Below are 24,150 nucleotides of genomic sequence, written 5' to 3'. Positions count from 1 at the left end.
AGAGAACTGACTCTAATTTATAAGAAATCAAACCATTCTCCAATCGATAAATGGTCAAAGAATATGAACAGACAATTCTCAGATGATGAAATTGAAACTATATCCACTCATATGAAAGAGTGTTCCAAATCACTACTGATCAGAGAAATGCAAATTAAGACAACTCTGAGATACCACTATACACCTGTCAGATTGGCTAAGATGACAGGAACAAATAATGATGAATGTTGGAGGGGATGTGGGAAAACTGGGACACCAATACATTGTTGGTGGAGTTGTGAAAGAATCTGGCCATTCTGGAGAGCAATTTGGAACTATGCCCCAAAAGTTATCAAACTGTGCATACCCTTTGATCCAGCAGTGCTGCTATTGGGCTTATATCCCAAAGAAATACTAAAGAGGGGAAAGGGACCTGTATGTGCCAAAATGTTTGTAGCAGCCCTTTTCATAGTGGCTAGAAACTGGAAGATGAATGGATGTCCATCAATTGGAGAATGGTTGGGTAAAAATTATGGTATATGAAGGTTATGGAATATTATTTCTCTGTAAGAAATGACCAGCAGGATGAATTCAGAAAGGTTTGGAAAGACTTACATGAACTGATGCTGAGTGAAATGAACAGAACTAGAAGATCGCTGTACACTTCAAGAACAATGCTATTCTGATGGAAGTGGATATCTTCAACATAAAGAAGATCCAACTTACTTCCAGTTGATCAATGATGAGCAGAAAGAACTACACCCAGAGAAGGAATACTGGGAAGTGAATGTAAATTGTTAACACTACTGTCTATCTACCCAGGTTACTTATACCTTCGGAATCTAATACTTAACGTGCAACAAGAAAATTGGATTTACACACATATATTGTATCTAGGTTATACTGTAACACATGTAATGTATGGGATTGCCTGTCATCTAGGGGAGGAAGTAGAGGGAGGGAGGGAAAAATTTGGAAAAATGGGACAAGGGATAATGTTATAAAAAATTACTCATGCATATATACTATCAAAAATTTTATAATTATAAAATTTAAAAAATAAATTAAAAAAAAGAATTGGTTATGCAAGACTAACCTTATTTTCTTTTTTATCTTTTATTTTAGTGAAGAGTTTGAAAAAGTAACTCATGCCATTCTTAGAAAATATGGTGTGGGTGACAGTAATACTAATTATATTGATTTATAATTAATTGAAGATTAGTCCTGATTAAAAAAGTTACTACCTTTTGATTCAATATTACCTTTGATGGAAGCCTCAGTGTAATACTCTAATGATCTGTTCCTGGCCTTTTGCTATTTAATATTTCTTTCAAAGATTTGAATCAAGTTATAGTGGGCTTACATGACACAAAGCAGGGGAGAGGGAGGGGAGGAGGGAGGTGACAAACATTTATTAACCACTAAATATGTGCCAAGTTCTGTGCTTAGAACTTTATAATATGAAATTTTTTGATCCTCATAGCAAGCCTGTGAAGTAGCCCATTTGAAACTGAAACAGAGGTTAGGTGATTTGCCCAGGATCATACAACTAGAAAGTATCTGAGGCTGAATCTGAATTCAAGTCTTCCTAACTCCAGGTTCAGTGTTCTACCTGTTATAATACTTAGCTGCCTGAATGAATATCCTAATATATTATCCCTCAAAAAGCTAACAAGGAGATATCAGTAACCATCAACCCATATTCCTATTTTCAATGACTATAAAACATTATAAAGATAGTGCATCCAATTCAATTAAATTCATTAAGGATTTTTTAAGCATCTACTAAATTTGTGGCAGAGGATTAAGCACTGAGGAAATAAAAACAGACTCCCCCCCCCAAAAAAAAGAGGTCCCTGCCCTCTGGGAACTTATATTCTACTAGGGAATATGATCTATGCATTGGGAAATAAATACAAGATAATTTAAAGAGAAAAAGTGAAATATCTAGAGGAAATCTCAAAAGTTTCTCAATAGGAAATAACTCCTTCCCTGAAGGAAGCTAAAGATTCTATGGAACTAAGGAGAATATAGAATATATTTCATATATAAGAAAAACTAGATAAAGACATGAGAAAAAAGAGATGGAAATTTGAGCTTGGGGAACATCTACTTGGTCAATTTGGTTGAATAGTAAAAGGTATGGAGGAAAATAAGTTTGGAAATGAGGATATAGTGACATTGTGAAAAGTTTTAAATGACTAACTGAAGAGTTTGGTACTAGTAAACTACTGAAAATTATTGAGAAGGGAAATGATATGGTCAGACTGGTGTTTCAGGAAGACTATAGAGGCAGCTATGGGAATGATGGGCTGGAGAGAAGAAACTGGATGCAAAAAATCTAGGAAGCTATTAAAATAATTGAGGGGATGAAGGACATAACTCCAGTGGCAGTCTTGTGAGTGGACAGATGATAAATGGAGATGTTGCGGGGAGCAGAATGACAAAACTCAGCAACTGACAATGATAACAAGAGTAAGAAAGAGTGCAGAGTCAAGGATAACTTTGAAGTTCTGTGATATTATCCTTCTCAAATTCTAGCTGAAAAGCCAGGGATCTGGGTTAATATATAGTTCCCCAAGGGCTTGACAGAACCAATACCAGCACCAGTTCCTGATAAGAAATATATATGGAAAAAAACAAACAAAAAACTTTCAGAATGCTTTTTAAGTCATGTCCTCCTAGTTACATAATTGATTAAAAGTTAAAGAGAATATGGGATTCAATTGTGTTTTTTATTTGATAAGTACAATAAAACATTTTACTTAGTGGGGTTAAATGTAATCTTTAAAGCTTCTGCCTAACAAAGTTAAAATGTTAAGATCATATGTATAATGGATAGATAGCACCTGGAGCATTTCCCTTCTTTTATATCACCCAGAAAAGCTACACCAAGTTCACATTATTCTATGGGTTTATATTCACTCAAAAATTAGTTCACAAACTAATTTTTTCACTTTTTACTAGGCAGATAGAAGATATAATTAGTTCAAAATGCATTTAATTATAAGGATGTATTGGTGAAAATGAAAGCAATTCTCCCTTTTACTAGTACAATTTGTCTCTGAGCGTAGAAGGAGCAAAGATGGTTGGCTAAACATAATTAATATACCTGCCAGAAGCACAGGCTGGCACAGCTATTCAGAATGCAATTTTAGCATTAGCCACCAGATGGTGCTCCAAGCATGGATGCTCTCTAATACATGTGCAGATGTAGATTTACAGCTTGCATCTCTGTGCATGTGCCAGATGGCACTCCCTAACTCCCAGTTCCTGCTTAGATTTCTTCTTGGCTCAATTTTAGGTTTAAAATATAAAAAATCATCATCATGCCATATTTCATAATTTATCTCAATGGGTTTATATTTGCTCCCATCCCATCAAGCCTCTTATCTTCTTCCCAATTTTTTGAGATCCACAGGAAAACACTTGAATTATAGATTAGAGTACATTTACAGCATGATATTGGAATTAAAAAAGATACAGTATTGAAACTCCTGGTGGCTCCATCAGTCTGGTAGCTATCTGAAATAAAAGATTGTCTTCAACTGCATATTCTTACTGTGCCAGAAGTATCTTTTAGGAAAATCCATTCCTAAGATCTTTGTTCAAAGTCAGTGAGGGAAAAGGGAGAAGTATTTACTTTGGTTCAGAAGGTTCAGGGTCAGGAGTCTTCTTGGTCCTTACCTATGAAATATAGATCACAAATTGGCCCCCTCAAATTGCACCTCCCCAAGAATTTCTGCTCAGTACTGTGCCACACTGTGCCACAGTCTATGCACAAACAATATTTCTTGGTGTTTTTAGTTTTTAGGGGGTGAGATATCATCTACCTAATGAAAGAAGTGACTCCCATTCACAATACAACAAATTCACTAGTCATAAGTCTTTCTATAGTATGCCTCTCTGACAAGATTTTCCAATGTGTTGACTGCAGGTTATTAGTAAAGTTCTTCAGTCTCCTGCTAAATGCAACAATTTGGCAATTTACTCCCCACTCCCTGAATTTTCTACTCCTATCTGGTGCTATCCAAGTGAAAAAATAGTGGGGAATTCAAAATAAAAGATAAGACTCATTAAAGCAAGTGTTGTGTAACAATATGTGTAATATGATGATAAGAAAAGTAGCAAAAGAACATTTCCTATTTGGGTACATTCTCCCACAAATGCACACAATTGATAAGAAAAGTTGACACACTTAGAAAATGCACATTGAAGAGCATAAATATGGAGAACATTTGTGGAGTATGGTTCACACCTTTGATGCTTATAAATATGCTGACAGCTGGTGGTGGTATTATCTGCTTCTTCTGGGCTGGCTTCCTGTTGGTCTCACATGTCATGTCATCTCTGATGGTGTTGTGAGCTCTTTGGGTGTGTATGTGTTGTGTTGAAGGGTGTTATATGCTGAATATTGCTGTACTCTGGTCTCATGTGACTGCTGCTGGACTGGTCTCTTGGTTACCATTGGTCACTGCCAAGAGTAGCTCTGCTAGGCACATCTGCCAGAGTCATGGCAAGTGTGTCTCTCTTTCCCATGAGAAGAAAAGTAGAGTCTGTCATGTGATCTCTTTTAGCTAAAAGCACAGAGACCTAAGCTTCATTTCTTTAAGGGAAGCAGGTCCTTCATGCACCTTATATAAGAACAGGGAAATATTTTTTAGTGTTTTTCCCCTACCATGAAAGTTCTCTGAATTTTGGCTGTGATCTCTTTCTTTTTCTCCTGATGGAGAAGTCACAGCCAGAAACCATATTTTTTTGAAACAGAATAGACAATCAGCTAAATAATGGCTATAAGTATAAAGTCTTTTAACCTTTCCCTTTCTACTCATCAGGGACAAGGCCTTTGTTCCATGCTTCTATATGATCAAAGATTATAAATCCTTATTATTCAGGCTTGCCTCACACTCCAGCCCTTCAGAATCATTTGTTCCCTATTAGCAAATTATCAAGAGCTGTCCAGATTGGGGTGCTCCAAATACTCCTGTTTGATTTCATTAAGCCCAGGAATACTGAGACTGATAACTGATATTTATAAGGGACTTTAAGATTTGCAAAATTTTCATTTGAGTTTCACCATAATCCAATCAAGTAAGTATTACAGGTCCTATAAAGAATACAAATGAAAAGTGAGGCTTATAGAGTCAAAGTGTGTGGAATTTGAACCAAGATTTTCTTAACTTCAAGTCCAACACTCTATTCACATGACCATTTGAAAGAATTTAGTCTAGTATTCTGCAAAGGAGAAACTAAATGATTAATGAATGCATATTGCTCAGATGACAACATGATGTTGGATGGGCAGCCCATTGAGTTAGTCTGTCAGGATAGATATCTTGGACTGGCTTTGCAGATGGATAATGAGCTAGACCCAGAATTGAATAGGAGGAGGAGAAAGGCCTGGAGTGCATTTGGGAAATTACACAGTGCTTTTAACAAAATTCATACATTTTCCCAGAATGACAAGCATATTTCCCTAAATTCTTCCTGTTGTTTATTTAAATGGACTAATAATCACTGTGCCTCTGCCATTTTTTTGTGGGGTCACATGTGACTCATGAGTATTCTCAGACTGAATTTGTTTTTTCAAAGGACAGACATTATTTTATTTTTTAAATTTGCTGTAGCAAATATTAATGTTCCCACCTTAGTTAATGAAAGAGCCAGAGCAGCAATAACAGAGTGTGTAAGCTGTCAAACACTCAGGGCTCATGGGGCATAAAGGCAAACTTATTCTCACATATAGAATGAGATCTTGCCACAGGAGGTGAAGTTACCTATGACTCAAATCTGAACAAGTAACTAAGTTTATCTGTGCTTTAGATTCTTCTTTAAAATGGGGATAAAATTTGCATTAAAATGCTACATTTCTTGGATGCAGCATGGCACAGTGGGAAAAGCCCTTATTAGAGTCTGGAAGATTTGTATTCACAATTCACCTCTGACACAGTAGTGTGACCATGGATAAATCATTTACCTTCTCTAAGCCTCAGTTTTCTCTTTTGTGCACATTATTTGTACATTAGGCAAATAGCTATAATACTAACCTCCCAAGACAATTGTGAAGAATAAAGAAAATATTCAAGAAAAATGATATTGTCTACACTTAAGAACAGGATGGCAGAAAATGTTAATATACAGATTAAACTTACAGGTGTTGCATCCCTCTTCAGGGAGTCAATTGTTAAACATTTACCAGCATAACACTGCTCCAGTATTACATTATAGCATGGAGATAATCTGGGATTCTCAAAGGATTAGGTAACATGATGAAAGATTAGTTGGAAATGCCATAGCTATAGTTTTAGTAATGGACTAGTTAGTTAGTTATGTGTTGTTTTGGAGAAGTTCAAGCTAGTCATTGCATAATAAGTTTTTTTTGGTCATAGCAATTCTCCCCAGAGTTGCAGTTGAGGAAGAAGGGATCAACTATATACTACCAAAATTATAGAAATGCCTCAGAATAATATTGGGACTTCCTACCTTATAGGCTGCAATGAAAGGATACTGCAAACCTCAAAGTATGATATAAATATAACATTATTATTATAGACAAGGATTGAAGACAGGGAAAAGAACCTGGAATAACTTGGAGAAGGACTTCTCCCTTCAATCATAAGCTCAGCAACAATACTATCTACCACTATCTCCAATCTTCCATCCTTTATTTTCAATCTCACCATTTCTTCTTGTTTCTTCCTCTTTGCTCATATAATGTTCAGATAATCCTATGCAAACAAGCAAAAAAAAAAAAAAAACCTCTTTCACTTATCTTTTTACCCCCTTTCAAAACATCTTTTATCTCTTCTCCCTTTAACTGCTAACACTTGTTGCCTCTACTTTGTTACCATCCATTCTCTACACATCTTCTTTATTATTGTTTCTGTCCCTATAATAATATTGAAATAGTCAAACCCAGTAACTTTACTCAGGTCTCATTGACCTTAATTTTTCTAAAGTATTTTACATTATTGACTATTACTCATAGTTAATATCAAGCAGATAAATGACATAGGTGATAAGAGTACTGGACTTGAAGTCAAGAAAATCACAGTTCAGTCAGACACACTTAATAGCTATGTGATCCTAGGTAATTAACTGCATTACGTTTCAGTTTCTTCATTTTAAGATGAGGTACTTGGATTCAGTGGTTCCTCAATGGCTCCCAAGATCTCTTCCAACTCCAAATCTATTATTCTTCGGAATCTCTTCTCCCTTGAATTCTAATTAATGCTACTCTCCCCAAATTATCTTCCTATATATCTTTGTACTCTTTCAGTGATTGATTTTTCTCTTCCTTTCTCCAAGTGGGAACATCCTTCAGTTTCCATCCTTTGAAAACTCTCTCTATACTAATCCACCTTAGTGATCTCAATAACTTCTTTTAAATATAATCTCTCGATAGAGGAGTCCTATATTGTATCTCTGATTTTCATTTATTCCTTGCATACTCAAGTCTTACACCTTCACCTGTTTGCTAAACATCTGCACTTGGATGTTCTGCCAATATCTCAGATGAAATATGTCCAAAAAATCATCTTCCATCTCAAAATCTGCACCTACTCCAAACTTGACTTTTGTTGTTGAGTGCACTATCATATTTTCAGTTACCTAGATTCAAAATTTCAATATTTATTTCTCCTTACACACACACACACACACACACACACACACACACACACATTCAGAGCCCTTGGACAATTGTACTAATCTTCTAACTGGTTTTCCTAGCTACAATCTTTTTACTTCTGTTAACATTCTCTACATAGCTGTAATCATTGCTCTGATCAACTAACTTCAGTTGACTCATTATTTATAGGATACAAAGTCCTTGATATTTAAGGCCCTTCACATTGTGATTCTAGTTCCCTTTTTCAAACTTATTTTGCTTTGTTGTAATTACAAAGAATAAGATATACACTGTGTTTTCAATATAGAAAGGAAAATGCTACATCTTTGTGTACAAATAGCTAGTACCAAAGAAATGATACAAACAGCAAATACTATAGGAGGTGAGGAAGAAGAGACCAATGTGGGTTGGAACAGTCAAGGAAGGAAAGAATTGACCTGACTTTGAAAGATATATAAGACTTGTTTGTGTAAAAAAGAGAAAAGGAATAAAAGGTAGGGACTTACTAAATTACAATGAACAAGTCCAGGGATGATTTGGCAGCTCATGAAATCAGATGGTATACAATACTAGGAATGTGGAGTGATATAGTCCACCTCCTACCTAGTGCAGGACTCCCCATGATGATATCCCCTGAGAAAATAATTGTTCTTTCCAGGCTTGACAGACACTTTACTTCCTCAAGAGTCAATCTGTTTCATTGCTGGAAAGCTGTGATTATTAGACATCACTTCTTTATGTGGAATTGAAATATGATATTCTGAAATACCTGGCACTTGATTCCATTTCTATCTTACATACCAAGAATCATCAATTGAATCTTTCAATTCAATACAACAAGCATTTTTTCCAATTACTTTCTGGGTATCCAAGTTAGAATGTCAATAATATCAAAGGATATAGGAGATGCTAGTGATGCCATTGAACCTACAGTTATACAAGACTGATTTTGAATTATGTCTTACTAATTTTAAAATTTTAAATTTTCCTTTTTTAAATTCCTGAATATTTAATTATATGTAAAGATAGTTTCTAGCACTTATTTTTATAAGATTTTGAGTTTCAAATTTTTTTCTTCCTCCTCTTTATCTTCCCTCTCCCCAAGAGAACGAGCAATCAGATATAGGTTATACATGTACAACCATTTTAAACTTGTTTGTATATTAGTCATGCTGTGGCAGAGAGAAAAATTAGAACAAAAGTGGAAAATCATGAAAAAGAAAAAAAAAAAAAAAAAAAAGAAGTGACAATAGTATGCTTTGATCCACATTTAATCTCACAGTTTTCTCTCTGGATCTGGATACCATTTTCTATCCCAAGTCTATTGAAATTGTTTTGGATCACCACATTGCTGAGAAGAGTTAAATCTATCATAGTTGACCATCACAATTTTGCTGTAACTGCACAATGTTCTCCTTATTCTTCTCACTTTACTCAGCATTAGTTTATATAAGTCTTTCCAGGCTTTTCTGAAATCAGCCTATTCATCATTTCTTAAACAACAAAAATATTCCATTACATTCATGTATCATGACTTATTTAGCCATTCCCCAATTAATGGGCATCCACTGTCAATTTCCAATTTCTTGCCACCACAAAGAGTTGCTACATACATTTTTATAAATATGGGTCCTTTTCCCTCTTTTATGATCACTTTGGGATAGAGATCCAGTAGTAATACTATTGAATCAAAGGGTATGCACAGTTTTATAGCTCCTTAGGCATAATTCCAAATTGTTCTTCAGAATGACTAGATCAGTTCACCACTCTACCAACAATACACCAGTCTCCAAGTTTCCTCATATCTCCTCCAATATTTATCATTATCTTTTCTTATTATCTTGGCCAATCTGATAACCAATATGGTACACCTTAGAATTACTTTAATTTGAATTTCTCTAAGGAATAATGATTTAGACTATTTTTTCATATGACTATAGATGGTTTTAATTTATTCATCTGAAAATTGTTCATATTCTTTGATGATTTATTAACTGGGGAGTGACTTGTATTCTTACAAATTGACTTAACTCCCTATATGTTTTTAAAATGAGAGCTTTATTAGAAAAACTGGCTGTAGAATTTTTTCCCCAGCTTTCTGCTTCCCTTCTAATCTTGGCTGCTTGGTTTTGCTTGTGGAAAAAAAATTAATTTAATGTTATCAAGATGATACATTTTGTATTTCATTTCTTATGTAGTCATAAATTAGTACTTCTTTACAGATCTGAGAGGTGGACTATCCTTGATCTCTTACAGTATCTTTACTTATAGTATCACCTTTTAGGTCTAAAACATGAAGAGTGTGAAATATTGATCTATGCCTAGTTTCTGCCATACTATCTTCCAATTTTTCCAAAAATTTTTGTCAAATAGTGGGTACCTATCAAAGAAGATGGAATCTGGGTTAATATAATCATTGACTACTATGAATTTATCATTCTATTTCTTAGCCAATGCCAAATGGTTTTGATAATTATCACTTTAAATTATATTTTTTAGATATGGTATGATTAGGCCACTTTCCTTTGCACTTTTAAAAATTGTCTTGCTCTGAATAAATGCTATTACATGAATGAGAATAAGAAAGAACATTCATGATCTCTGAAAAGAAGAAGGATAATATAATTCAAACCCTGCATGATATAATGGTATATAGTTTAATAAGTGTTGAATGAATAAATGAATGAATGATGGAGCAGAAGAATTGTTGTAACTGTCTACATTGGAACTAAATAAAATTTTTTAATTTCATAGGATCATAGTTGCATAAGAGTTAGAAGTAGAGCGATCCCAAAGAAGATATAGGAAGACCCTTCGGCCCAGAGAAAAGAAGAGATTTGTAGAAAGTCACTCTGATAGTACTACAGAGCCACATTTCAAACTTTTATTCTCAATTCAGGCCTTTTACCTCTCCCCAGATGAAAATGATCTATCTCTTCTTGGATTTTCTTATATTACTTTGGATTTCTCCTTTTTCATGATCACATTCTATCTTGTACACTATTATTTGTACACATTGGATTAGATGATCTCTGAAGTCCCTTCTACATCTTTGCCATATCCCTTCCACAAAACTGAAAACTCCTTGTAGATAGATAGGGTCTTTTCTAAATTTCTTTATCTTAATTGCCCATCACAGGGCTTTGCATATAAGAATTCATATAATAAATTTGGTTTGATTTTTAAAATTGAATTTAAATTTTTTTCTTATTTCTTTTTTTTTTTCATTTTTTTATCGAAGCTTTTTCATTTTCAAAACAGATGCAAGGGTAATTTTTCAACATTGACCCTTACAAACTCTTATATTCCAATTTTTCCCTTTTCCCTCTATTCCCTCCCCTAAATGGCAAGTATTCCAATATATGTTAAACATGGTAAAAATATATACAAATCCAATATAGACCTACATATTTATACAATTGTCTTGCTGTACAAGAAAAATCAGATCAAAAAGGAAAAAAATGAGAAAGAAAATAAAATTCAAGCAAACAACAAAAAAAGAAGTGAAAAGGCTATGTTGTGATCCACACTCAGTTCCCACAATCCTCTCTCTGGGTATAGATGGCTCTCTTCATCACAAGATCATTGGAACTGACCTAAATCATCTCATTGCTGAGAAAAGCACGTCCATCAGAATTAATCATTGTATAATCTTGATGTTGCTGTGTACAATGATCTCCTGGTTCTGCTCATTTCACTCAGTATCAGTTCATGTAAGTCTCTCCAGGCCTCTCTGAAATCATTCTGCTGATCGTTTTTTATAAAACAATAATATTCCATAACATTCATATTCCATAACTTACTCAGCCATTCTCCAGCTGATGGACATCCACCCAGTTTCCAGTTCTTTGCCATTACAAAAAGGGCTGCTACAAACATTTTTGCACATGTGGGTCCCTTTCCCTCCTTTAAGATCTCATTGGGATCTCTCCCTGTAGGAACACTGCTGGATAAAAGAGTTTGCACAGTTTGATAACCCTTTGAGCATAGTTCCAAATTGCTCTCCAGAATGGTTAGATCAGTTTACAACTCTACCACAGTGTATCAGTATCCCAGTTTTCCCACATCTCCTCCAACTTTGGTCATTATCTTTTCCTGTCATCTTAGCCAATCTGAGAGGTGTGTAGTGGTACCTCAGAGCTGTCTCAATTTGCATCCGTTTCATATGACTAGAAATGGCTTTAATTTCTTCATCTGAAAATTGTCTGTTCATATCCTTTGACCACTTATCAATTGGAGAATGCTTTGAATTCTTATAAATTTGAGTCAGTTCGCTATGTATTTTAGAAATGAGGTCTTTATTAGTACCTTTCAATGTAAAAATGTTTTCCCAATACATTGCTTCCATTCTAATCTTGTCTGCAGTAGTTTTGTGTGTACAAAAACTTTTTAACTTAATATAATCAAAATTATATATGTGGTGTTTAATAATGAGTTCCAGTTCTTCTTTGATCACAAATTTCTTCCTTCTCCATAGATATGAGAGGTAAACTATCCTGTGTTCTTCTAATTTGCTTAGAATATCACTCTTTATGTCTAAATAATGAACCCATTTCAACCTCATCTTGGTTTATGGTATTAGATGTAGGTCAATGCCTAGTTTCTAATTTTCCCAGCAGTTTTTCTCAAATAGTGAGTTCTTATCCCAAAAGCTGGGGTCTTTGGGTGAATATAAATTCTTGCACAGAAATAAAACTGCTGGTCTACACCATTTATTCATTTTCCCATTGCAAAGGCTGAAATGTTTGTCTGAAAGAAGTAGTAAAAGCTAATTACCAGCTTGAAAGTTTTATATCTACTGAATGGTTATCATGAAAATCATTTTATCTTAGAACTAGATGACAGCACAAGGAGCTATCCAGTCTGTCCTATCTTGGTACTGGGAGCTTCATATCATCCAAATTTCTTACTCAATGCAGTTATGGGCAATTCCAAATGTCTAAAGAACTATAACAATTTGTTAAATGTGCCTTTAAGAAGAAAATCAGATGTAAGCTCACAACCTTTGTGACTGACAAAGAATTAGGGAATTGCTTAAATGAATAAATAAGAATAATTTACAATCAACATAGCAGTTTTTTGAGTATAATTATATATTTTAAAAAGATTTAAAAAATATTCAGTTAAATTAAATTTAAAACTTTAAATTATCAACATTATATATGGTAAACATTCAACCAATATTGATGGATTGATTGACAATGTCTTTCACACAGAAGGTATTTGATAAATATTAGTTGATAGTTAGAAATTCCAAATTTATAAAATCTGAACTAATGATGTTTAAATTCCAGTTAGACATTTTGTAAACATAATAGATGCGTAAAAGGAATTTTAGCTTTGTAAATGTGTTTTCGCTCTGAATCCTTTTTAAAATCATAATGATGCAATTTGTTTTTACATTTCAAACATTTACAGATTGCTCCCACTTTGTAAGAGGTTTCTTGAAACAAAGTAAAAATTAAATAAAACTAATAGCATAGTGACCTCATTTGAAAATACATGCCACAACTCACATATGTAATACTTCCCCCACTTCTCTATTTTAGTTAACAAAAATTTATTTTCTCTCCCTCCCACACCCCAATTCACTGGAGGAAAAAAGAAAAATAAATTTCTTGTAACAAATATATACAAAATTAATTCCTTCAATGGATATATACAAAAATATATGTCCCATTCTGCTGCTAACTCTGTCACATCTTTGTAGTGGATCTAAATTAACTGGATTGTAGAAACAGTTATCATATTAAGTCACTCTAAAGCATGGTTGGGGGTAGTATCAATGAATAAACAATTAGCAGCCTAATCTAAAGATCATTACTATGAAGGGGTCTTGACTCTAAAAAGTCCAAGAAAGAAAGCCATTTCTACTATGAGGTGTTCCATTGTTGCTCAAAACAAAACAAAACAAAACAAAACAAAACAAAACAAAACAAAACAAAAAAACAAACCAAAAAAATACAACATTAATTAAAATTGAAAACAAAATTAAATGAGGGATTCTTAAACTGGAATTCAGAAACCTCAGGGGGTTTTTGGATAGATTCCAGGAGATCTGTGAATCTTGTATGGGAAAAAAAATCACAGCTTTATTTCAACATAATCAGTTTCCTTTGTAATCCTCTGTATGTATTTTATTTTATGCATTTAAAAATCTTAAACTGAAAAGAGGTCCATAGAATTTATCAGATTGCCAAAGGGAACCATGACACAAAAGAGGCTGAATCTCTATTTTGAAGATAATATTTAAAAAAAAATTTTAAGCAGACATATCAATTAATTGGCATAGGAAATTCCTATTGAAACTGCTTCTCCTGTTGTAGAACTGGCAACTACTGTGCAGTTTATAGTCAGAGTCATCTAAGAAGGTAAGGCACTTAAACATGGTCATGGAGCTACCATTTTAGAGATAGGATTTAAAAATTAGATCTTCTTGACTCCAAGGCTGACTGTATATCCATTAGGGGAAGCTGCTTGCAATAATTATGATAATTAACCTAACCCTAAATGTTCTCTCTCTAACCCTCAAGAGCTATCACCTTTGGACCCTGATGGACTTGGATAAATTTTGTGGAGATTTTTAATGGTCATTTACCAGTCTTCCCTTGTTTGCTCCCATGCAGTTAAAAACTGGCAATTTCTGAAATTATTTCAGGCTTAGGTACTTAGTGCTCACCATGTAGGTTAACAAACCCATCCAAAGAGGAGCCCTGAAAAGGAAAACATTTATCCAAATAATAAAGCAACAGAAAACAACATCAGCCATTCTCAAATGACTACAGTACTCAGGCCCATGAATAAACCTCATGAGATTCTCTAAGACTCATGGTCTTAACAAAGGAAAGGGAAGGATTTGGTCTCTTGTCATGGCTGGAATGTACTCCTAAATGTTTCCTAGAGTTGAAGACTTCAGGGAGCGTCCCTCAGGTTTCCCATTCCATCCTAGTGTGCAAGCCAACTCGGTCTAGATCATTCCCAGTCTCTGATGCAACTCTTGGCTCACCTTGTCTCAGATGCCAAATCTTCTCGTTCTCGGTCATGAGTGTATGCATGTTGATAGCTCAGTTTGTCTCCTTCTCTTTGGGGCCCAGAACTCTGGCAGAAGCCTTCATTATGAAATCATTCTGATGGAAGAAACTTTGTCTCTCTCCCTGCGCATATGCAGTAAACTTCTCTGTGGCAAAAGGGACAGAGAATGGAGTTTCATAAAGGTCATTCCCTCACTGAGGAAATACTAGCTACATTCTCTAAGACCTTAATAGCAATTTTATGAAGGAATCAGTGAAAATTCTATTATTCCCATTTCATAGATGAAGAAACTTGGAGTCACTACAAATTTATTTTAACTATTTGCAATCTTATCTTCTACCCTAATAGAATTGTTATCCCATATCCCTCAAACTTCTTCTAAACCTTCTCCTCTCCTCAGTGTGCTCCCCCAGCTGGCTTTCTCTCAACAAATTATGTCACCTCCACCTTCACTGCAAAAGTGGGGAGACTTCTGTGGAAATTCAATAATGTTCTCTAACAGATGCTTCAGCATTGTCTACTTATTCATCTACTCTGTCCTTCTTTACTCCAATCTCTGATAAACAAAAAAAAGTGGTCTTTCTTACTGAGGTCGACCCTTCTAACTCTGCTATTAATTTTCCTGAATCATATGGGAGTTTGTGCCATTGATCATTTCTTCTTTCTCATTCATTTTCAGTCTGCTTTCTCTGCACTTAAAAAGACATTTAGGTCTCAGAACTATAAATAGTAATTTTGATACCTGGAACAAAATTCAGTTAAATAGAGGGTGGATAAATGGGAAGTGTTAAGATACAAAAATCCCTATTCATGGGGTCATGGTAGTTGAGGATGTTGACGAACTAGGAAAGCAGGGTCTTTGAAAGAGAGGAATAATTTGGTGTTTAGTGGAGATAAAATCTGTAAGTATTACTGTATTGATGAGGAAGGAAACTTACTTAGAAATCTAAGGATCTCATCTCCCCTCAACTTAGGAGGAAGAGACCCTGGAGAGTATGGAGGAAAAGTTTACTCTTTATACAGCTTTCTTTCCTGAGTTCTATACTTTCCTTCTCAGTCTTACACTTTCCTTTGTCAGCATAAAAACAAAATTGCTCCACTACTTTCTACCTCTCATACAACAGCATCCTCTACTGCGTTGAATTGTAGTTGGTTGTATAGCACTGGGAATGCTAAGGAAGGAAAATGTACAATCTCCTTTTCGTGACATCTTTAAAGTTAAGATCCCCGCCCTTTTCTGAAGGAGGATGTTTAAATTGAATCCTCCTTTGAGGTAGGAAGATAAACTTAATGAATCCTAGGCATCCAATCCATTTCAGAGAGTCTGGAATTTTTAATCAAATATTCCTTCTAAACATTAGTAGGTCCATACTTGAAGCATTTCCATTTTGGTAGTGTTTGATAAAGCTCATATATTGGTGGCAAATGTCTCCTGAGGGCCATTTCCTAATAAGAGTAGTTTCCTCATCTGTAAAATGAGGGAGTTGAATCGTAGAGTTTCTAGGACCAATGTCATCTGTAAATCTAAGATCCTGTGATCTTGGTACTTTACTGTAGTAGTCCAGTGATGTACTGTGTATTTGTTGTTCATAAACCAGTATTACTAAGTGCTATGGGCCAGAACTCTGAACTTGAAACAAAGGATTCTTACAAGGTACTAAGTCAGTGGAATTGATAGAGACAAAGGTTATCTAATTTAGCATGGTTAGTATGATTGATTTAATCCTACAAGGGGATGTTATGGGCCAGAACTTGAAACAAGGTACTAAGTAATAGATGCTTTCTGATTTGATTTGACTATTCTCAACAATGAAATAATAAATTTGAAGATTAAATTGAATAGATTAAAGTAAACATTCCTTTAATAGGCATATTTGGTGACATGGAACTGTGGCTAGAGAGCTGGCCTTGAAGATATGGGTTCCTGCCTTACCTCTGACACATGCTACTTGTGTTACTCCGAATAAATGATTTAATTTCTCAATACCATGGACAACCTTTTAAGACTATATAATTTGTAGAGAATTGACAGAAGCAGCTTCTCACTGGAAGATTCCTACACCAATAAAATTACAGGTCCTGTCCTATTCCTAAAAGGACATGTGGGCATAGATTTAGAACTAGAAGTCACCTTATAATTCATCTAGTCCCAGCTCCTCATTTCACATGTGAGGGACTGATGGCCAGGAGTGGTGAAAAGACTTGTTCAAAGTCATAGTTAGCAGTAGATCTAAGATTTTAATCCGGATCCTTTGTATTCTTTCCCGTATTTCACAGTACATCATTATTCAAGGAAAGTTTTCTGTACCTAAGCCCCAGTGTCTCGGTAATGAGCCCAACTGTGAGCATGTGGAAATAATGAAAAAGGCCACACAGAATTTGCGTGAAGAATCACAATTTCCATTCTATACTCTATCACATTAATCTCTGCTGGTAACTTTAATTTTTTTGAGAAAAGATGAGATTCTTTGTGAAACAGTTAGCACAATGGATAGACTTCTGGGCCTGGAGTCAGGAATACTTGAGTTCAAATCTAACCTCAGATACTGCCTAGATTATAACTCTGAACAAGTCACTCAATCCCTATTTGTTTAAATTTTCTCAATTGTAAAATGGAGGTAATGAAAGTACTTCCCTAAGGTTGGGAGGCATCAAATGAGATAACATATGTGAAGTGCTTAGCATAGGGCCTGGCATATAGTGCATGCTTAACAAATGCTTGTTTCCTTCCCTTATTTCAGATTCTACAGACATTATAAGAAATAATTATATTTGCACAGTATTTGATCATCAAACAAGTGTTTATTGAGCATCTATTATATGCAAAATCTTGCTCCTACTTATAATTAATTTAGAAAGGTGATGACAGGCACAAAAACAACCAAAGGACAAGGATAGCCTCTGTTAAATACCTCACAAGGACATAAGATTGGGCTTAAGATCATTAAAAACCAATGTGTCCCAAGTCTTAAATTCTGTTCCTCCATTAGCTTGTGATATTGGAGAAATCAAGTCATCATCCTCTCAAGTTCTTCATCTCTTAAAGAAATGAGTTAGACATATTGCCTGAGGTCCATCTGGAAATCATGAGCACATTACTCCTACTTATAAAACTTCGCTAATAACCCTTATATTGTTACCAAGTCCTAACTGAGGAAATGGCACATTAAGTTCACATTTAGAGTGCAAAATTTGCAACGCACTTTCTTTCAAACCACCCTTTGAGGTAGGTAGTGCATCTTAAGTACATCTTTACAGATGACTAAGAGCTCAGGATGAATGACTGGTGGAGTAAATCAATCCATTCCACTGCTCTCCACTCCAGTTCAAGCATCCCACTCCTACAAGGGTCCCCAAGCTGGGCAACACATAGGGCTTTTGAAGTTAGTCACCACAAAAAGGCATAGAGGTCAGAGTAAGCAGGAGACATCTCTCCACTCCCTCATCCCCGGAACACTGCCCGATGCACAGCCCTGATCCACAGTTTTAGTTCTGCTGTATCCGAGAAAACCCATCCTTTAAAGCCTGCCAGTCCCTCACGATTGTACTATGTCCAGCCACCTTGTCACTTTCAAAATCCTAGAAAGTCATCGCCATTTCTGCTTCCATACACCCATTTACCACTCAGCTTCTTACAATCTGACTGCTCACTTCAGGACTTGAATGAAATTTCTCTCTCCCAGATTAACAGTGATCTCAGCTGCTTACTTAAAACGACCTTTTAACTCACTCCCTGACTTCTCTGTAGCTTGTAATTGCTGAACAGCTTCTGGTTCTCTTCCTACCCATCTGACTACTCTCTCTCTCCTTTATCAGACCATCAACCATCTCCTAACCCCACTTAGCAAGGATGCTTCCTAGGACTCTAATTTGAGTCCTCTTCCCTTTCCCATGGCAATTTCATAAATTGGATCAAGTATTATCTCTATACAAATGACTTCAACCTTTCTGAATCCAGCACTAACTTTTTCTTCTGAACATTAACCCACCATATCATGCTGCCCACACCAGAAACCATGATGATTCAGAGGTTTTAATCCTTTTATCTCTGGAACTTCTGCCCTGGGCCACTGCTTTATGGATTGGTGTCTTCCTCTCTTGACCCACTGCTTCAGAAAGGCTCCAGTCATGCTTTTTTTCCTTCCCAACTCCCCAGCTATTTTCCTTAAAAAGCCTTACCAATTGCCTCATCACCATGCCTGTATCCTTTCTAACATTCTTCCTCTTTCCCTACTCTACTTCTGGTACCTTGATCAAAGTAATTCTGTCTTTGTTCCTAGGATGAATGTATAATTTCAGTCTCCTCTCCTTTGACTCTGCTGATTATCTCAGTAATTTTCTGGCCCCAAGTCCTTCTTTCTGGCCACCACTCCTCTATGTGTATCGTATCTCCCTATTGGAATGTAAGGTCCTTGAGGACACAGTTTGTCTTTGCTTTTGCATTTTTCTCCTCCTTGTATAGTACAGTATTAGTACATATAAGCTGTAATAAATGCTTTTTAATTAAATTTAAATTAATTCTTTCCTACTCCAACCCACTCTTTATTCAGATAAGGAAAGTAAGACCCAGAGAAGGGAAATGATTTACTTATTTAAAATGACATATAATTAGTGGTCGAGCTGGGACTAGTCTCAGTCTAGTGCTCAGTTTTCCTAAATTATCGAACCTTTCTAACCAATTGTTAGAAACCAGTTGTTTCAAATGTTCAAGCCCAAGTGAGAACAATGTGGTGAGTGACATTTTCCTTATTTAACCACACGTAATTTAGCTAACACCTCAGCTCTGAAGTATACTCAATTCTTAATCATCTCATTAAGTGTTAACCCTACTGGATAAATACTAAAATAGCTCTAAGGATAGAACAAATGAGCTTTGGACTTATACTCTAGTGCATCTAGCTTCTTAAACTGTGGTTAACAACCTCATGGTTAACAACCTCATAACTGAATGTGAGGATCACAAAAATTATAATTATAAGTAAATGTTTGATTTGCATATTTGTTTTATATGCCTATATATCTGGAGTCATGTAAAAATTTCTTGGATGAAAGACTCATGAACAGAAAAAGTTTAAGAAGCCCTCTGCTGTCATCTACTTTTTCATACCAAATTCACCTGGGCTAGTTTCCTGAAGAAGATTTTGGTTTAAATCAAACTTCTCTTTCAAAAATCTTTGGTGACTCTGTATCATCTACCAAGTAAGTAAGGTTCATTTGCTTTGTATTCAAGGTCCTCCATCAATCTACTATATTCAGCCACATTGCTCATAAATCCCTTCTATACGTTCCAGTCAAACAAAACTACTGCTGTCCCATCTACATGCATTCTACTTTATCTCTAAGCCTCTTGTTAAACTGTTCTTTATGTCTAGAATGTCCTTCTTCCCAACCTATTTTGCCTGCTAAATTCCTACTCTATTCTTTAAAGACCAATCAAAACTAGCTCACCCATGAATCCTTCCCTGATACCCCAATCAGTAAAATTCTCCCCATCTTACCTAATGTAGCACTGTTTTGCAAGTCTAACGTGCATGATGGCAAGGACTTATGTCACACCTAAAATATTCCCTTCCTCATTACCTGGTACATTTCTCTGCACACAGCAGGACACTAATAAATGTTTGTTGAAGCGATATAGCCTCCTTATTTCATATTTTTCTCTCATAAACTTCTCCAAAGTATAGAAACATCTTTATTTTTACCAGGGCTCTTTTCTTTACCACAAAAATAAGAATATTGTAGAATTATAGAATGTTATAGAATCCTGAAGTTCAAGAGATCAACTAGAACTGAGAGTGAGGAAGAGCTACTTAATCAAGGTCACACAGTCTCTTGGTTCTAGAGGAAAATAAAAGAGAGAAATCTGTGCATAAACAAAGATAAGCATCAACAAATTAAGTCAAATTTAAAACTCATTGTTATAGTGGTTGGTCCATGGAAATTTCAGAAGAACTTTGTAAGCAAGGTAAAGAGGTCTTGCTCTTACTCTGCCTTCCCTCATTTCTTTTACCTCTATAAGAACCTTCTAAATTTAATTATTACCATACCTTAACATAAAGGAAAAATAAGCAACTGCTTTCATAATGGGACATGAGAAACTCCAAGAAGGCCATAGCATCCCTTATACTAGACAAAGACTAAACTCTAAATCTTGTCAGAGGCTGAGCTTTAATTCCGATGATAAATTTTTTTCCAAATTGTGACTATAAATTAAATCTTTTATCCTGAAAATCATAGATTGATTGATTCACCATTTTGGACACAGAGTTCTATCTTAGTAAATTCTTAAATAACTACAGAATTAAGTTTAGTCCTAAACAACAGACTAAACTATAAAAGTTCTCTCTACAGATTGAGTCCTAAACCTGTCATAGACTGGCCATAGGATTTGATCCCTATCTCTGGTCATTTGGATCCCTGTAACTATAGCTCCACACTTTTTGGGGTCATTGGACCAAAGAGGAGATAAGGTAAAAAAAATTTAAGTGGTCCCCACTACCGGGGACAATGATCAGAGCTCACAGCTTGCTGAGAGTATGAAAAAAGAGTTCAAAACACAGTCATTACCTGTGTGAAATACTAAATGTTCCATCCTCAACATGATTATTGTTACAAAAACATGGAAAGAGAATAACAAAATCTCTATTTTTCTGGGATTCTTTTTGTTTCTGTCCCCCTATGCTCATTTCCCTCTCCCTCTCTCATAAGCAATGATATAAATGCTGAAATGGTATTGAGTTGTCCAGTCACATGATAATAGCCTCTGAAGATTTATAAAATAGCCTGTATTTGGAAGCTCTTAATGCAGGGAATGTTTGGCACCATTTCTGGGAACCCAAGGCATTTATGCAATTTCCTTGTTGAATATTTCATGATGGACATTAATGCCTTTCTTGGTGTTTTTAATAACAAAACAGTACAAGTTCTGATAGGTTAAAATGTGGTGATTCTAGAAATACTCAGTAACAAAGAAATGACTATTGTATATTTTCATAGCATTTTAAAGCAGTAAAACTGCATTAACACTATGCTTGTGAGCTATTCATGGAGTCATACAATGATGGCAAAACAGGAAAGGACTTTAAGGACAATCTAGTCCAACCCACTCATTTTATAGAGGGAGAAACTGAGGCCTGCACCAAACTGAACATTAATGGAAAGTTGCTGCCAGTAACTCTAGAGTAAAAACATTTGTTCCCAATTCACAAATATTCTATCAGATCCCAAATAGCCATAGCTCCAGATCTTTCCAATCACCCTGAAAACATTTGTTAGTCCTCAGCACTCACCACGGTGGATTTCATTGTGATGGGTCATGAAAAGTAGGCATGTGAAAGGCGAGGAGCCAGATAATAGACTGGGCAAGTATTTTCTCAGATCAAACTGGCCTTGCTGCCAAGTTGGGATGAAAGGATGAAGTGTTTCCCTCTCTGGAGATATTTCTCTCTATAACATGTTTTGACAATTTAATTTAGAAGTCACTGAGGAATAGAGACAGAATCACCTGGGGTAAGGGGAGGGAGCATCAGAGAGATCAGTTGCCTTTGTGATGAATTAGTGAGATCACAGAAATGACATGATCACACAGAAGAACTTTGGAGAAGGTCCAGTTAACCAGGCCCCCATGGCAATAGCACAGAAGAATTGGAAGGCTGTATTTCATTCAGTGTTCTTGGACTTCATATATTACTACCATCACTAGTCCAATCTCTGTCTCTATAATTAACACATCACCATAAGTACTTTTTTGAGGAACAGTCATCACTTTGAATATTCTGGACTCTTCCATTACAAACTACAACTATTACAAATGCCCTTATTAAGTATAGGCAGGGAACAAATCCCCGTTATCCAAATGTCACAAATTTTGAGTTTTGGATTAAATAACCTAGGCTGGACTGGGATTTTGTATAATTTGGGAAGACAAGATTTAACTGGATCAAGTAAATAATTTAAGGATCTCTCCCTTCTCTCACATTCCCACGAATTCCTACGGCACACAGATCTCAGATTACTATCAGATAGGGAAGAGATCTGACAGTAATGAACATTTTGGAGAGAATGACCATATTAAATGCTCATTTAACACCATCACCCTTCCAGGGGAATCTACATAACAAAAATAACTAGAATATATATATGGTGCCTATTATGTATTCAGTACTAAATACTTTGCAAAATATAACCAATTTGATCCTTATAACAACCTTGGAAGGTAAGTGCTATTATTATCCCCACTTTACAGTTGTGAAAACTGGGCCAAATAGAAGCTAAGTGACTTACCTAAAGTCTGAAGTTATATTGAACTCAGGTTTTCTTGACTCTAGGTCCAAGGTGTTAGCCACTGTGCCACCCATTTGCCTCACTTAGCTGCATGTTTAAAAGATTTAACTTAGAGGATTATCTTGGTGAGGTAGCAAAGAGCACAGTAACAATTATTAGAAACTCCTTAGAAAATAGAGTTTCAGCTAAGTGGATGCCATCAATTGGAGAATGGCTGAATAAATTGTGATATGAATATTATGGAATATTACTGTTCTGTAAGAAATGATCAGCAGGATGATTTCAGAAAGGCCTGGAGAGACTTATGTGAACTGATGCTGAGTGAAATGAACAGGACCAGGAGATCATTATATACTTCAACAACAATAGTATATGATGATCAATTCTGATGGACGAGGCCCTCTCCAACAATGAGATGAACCAAATCAGTTCCAATAGAGCAGCAATGAACTGAACCAGCTACAGCCAGCAATAGAACTCTGGGAGATGACTATGAACCACTACATAGAATTCCCAATCTCTGTTTTTGTCTGCCTGCATTTTGGATTTCCTTCACAGGCTAATTGTACACTATTTCAAAGTCTGATTCTTTTTGTACAGCAAAATAGCTGTATGGACATGTATACATATATTGTATTTAATTTATACTTAACATATTTAACATGTGTTGGTCAACCTGCCATCTGGGGGAAGGGATGGGGGGAAGAAGGGGAAAAGTTGGAACAAAAGGTTTTGCAATTGTCAATGCTGAAAAATTATCCATGCATGTATCTTGTAAATAAAAAAGCTATAATAAAAAAAATAGAGTTTCAGAACTGGAATGAACCTTTGAGCTCCTCTACATAGATGGTTTCATTTTACAGATGAGTAAACTGAGGCTCAAGAAGTTAAAATGGCTCAGCCAAGTTCACATATTTGATAGCAGAGCCAGGATTAGAAGAATATAAGCCTTGAATCCTAGTTCAGTAGTGTTTCTACCACAACACAATGTGTCTCAAAATCCCCACCTCCTATCAGACTAGTCTCACTCACTCTGATCTCATATCCCCACTATGTCTTCCCTGCTCCCTTCCTTACTCCCTTTCCCCTTTTGCCATGCACTGGGATGCTCAATGTTTCCTGCATCTTTTCTTTATTGACATCTTGTTTTGTCTCAGCCAAAAGCTGTCCTGCTAGAGATAGTCACATGAAACTGCTCACACCGGTGTGGGGTAGGGAAGCACCCA

The 24,150-nt window shown here is 35.6% G+C and overlaps 1 protein-coding gene across 1 annotated transcript in view; it reads right to left on the bottom strand.

The window, feature by feature from the left end:
• The window catches only part of UBAC1 (UBA domain containing 1), a 72,065-nt gene extending 49,918 nt beyond the window's left edge, over positions 1–22,147 (bottom strand). The window contains exons 1-2 of the mRNA XM_074294117.1: positions 21,931–22,147; positions 14,616–14,786 (exon numbers count right to left, since the gene is read on the bottom strand). The gene's annotated coding sequence lies outside the window, so the exon portion shown is untranslated. The remainder of the gene's footprint in view (positions 1–14,615; positions 14,787–21,930) is intronic.
• Between the last annotated feature and the right edge of the window lie 2,003 nt (positions 22,148–24,150).

The sequence above is a fragment of the Sminthopsis crassicaudata genome, chromosome 2 (genome assembly GCF_048593235.1).
Source record: "Sminthopsis crassicaudata isolate SCR6 chromosome 2, ASM4859323v1, whole genome shotgun sequence".
Classification (NCBI taxonomy): Eukaryota; Metazoa; Chordata; class Mammalia; order Dasyuromorphia; family Dasyuridae; genus Sminthopsis; species Sminthopsis crassicaudata.
The sequence above is the reverse complement of the archived record's forward strand: the minus strand, read 5'-3'. Positions and strand labels throughout refer to the sequence as shown.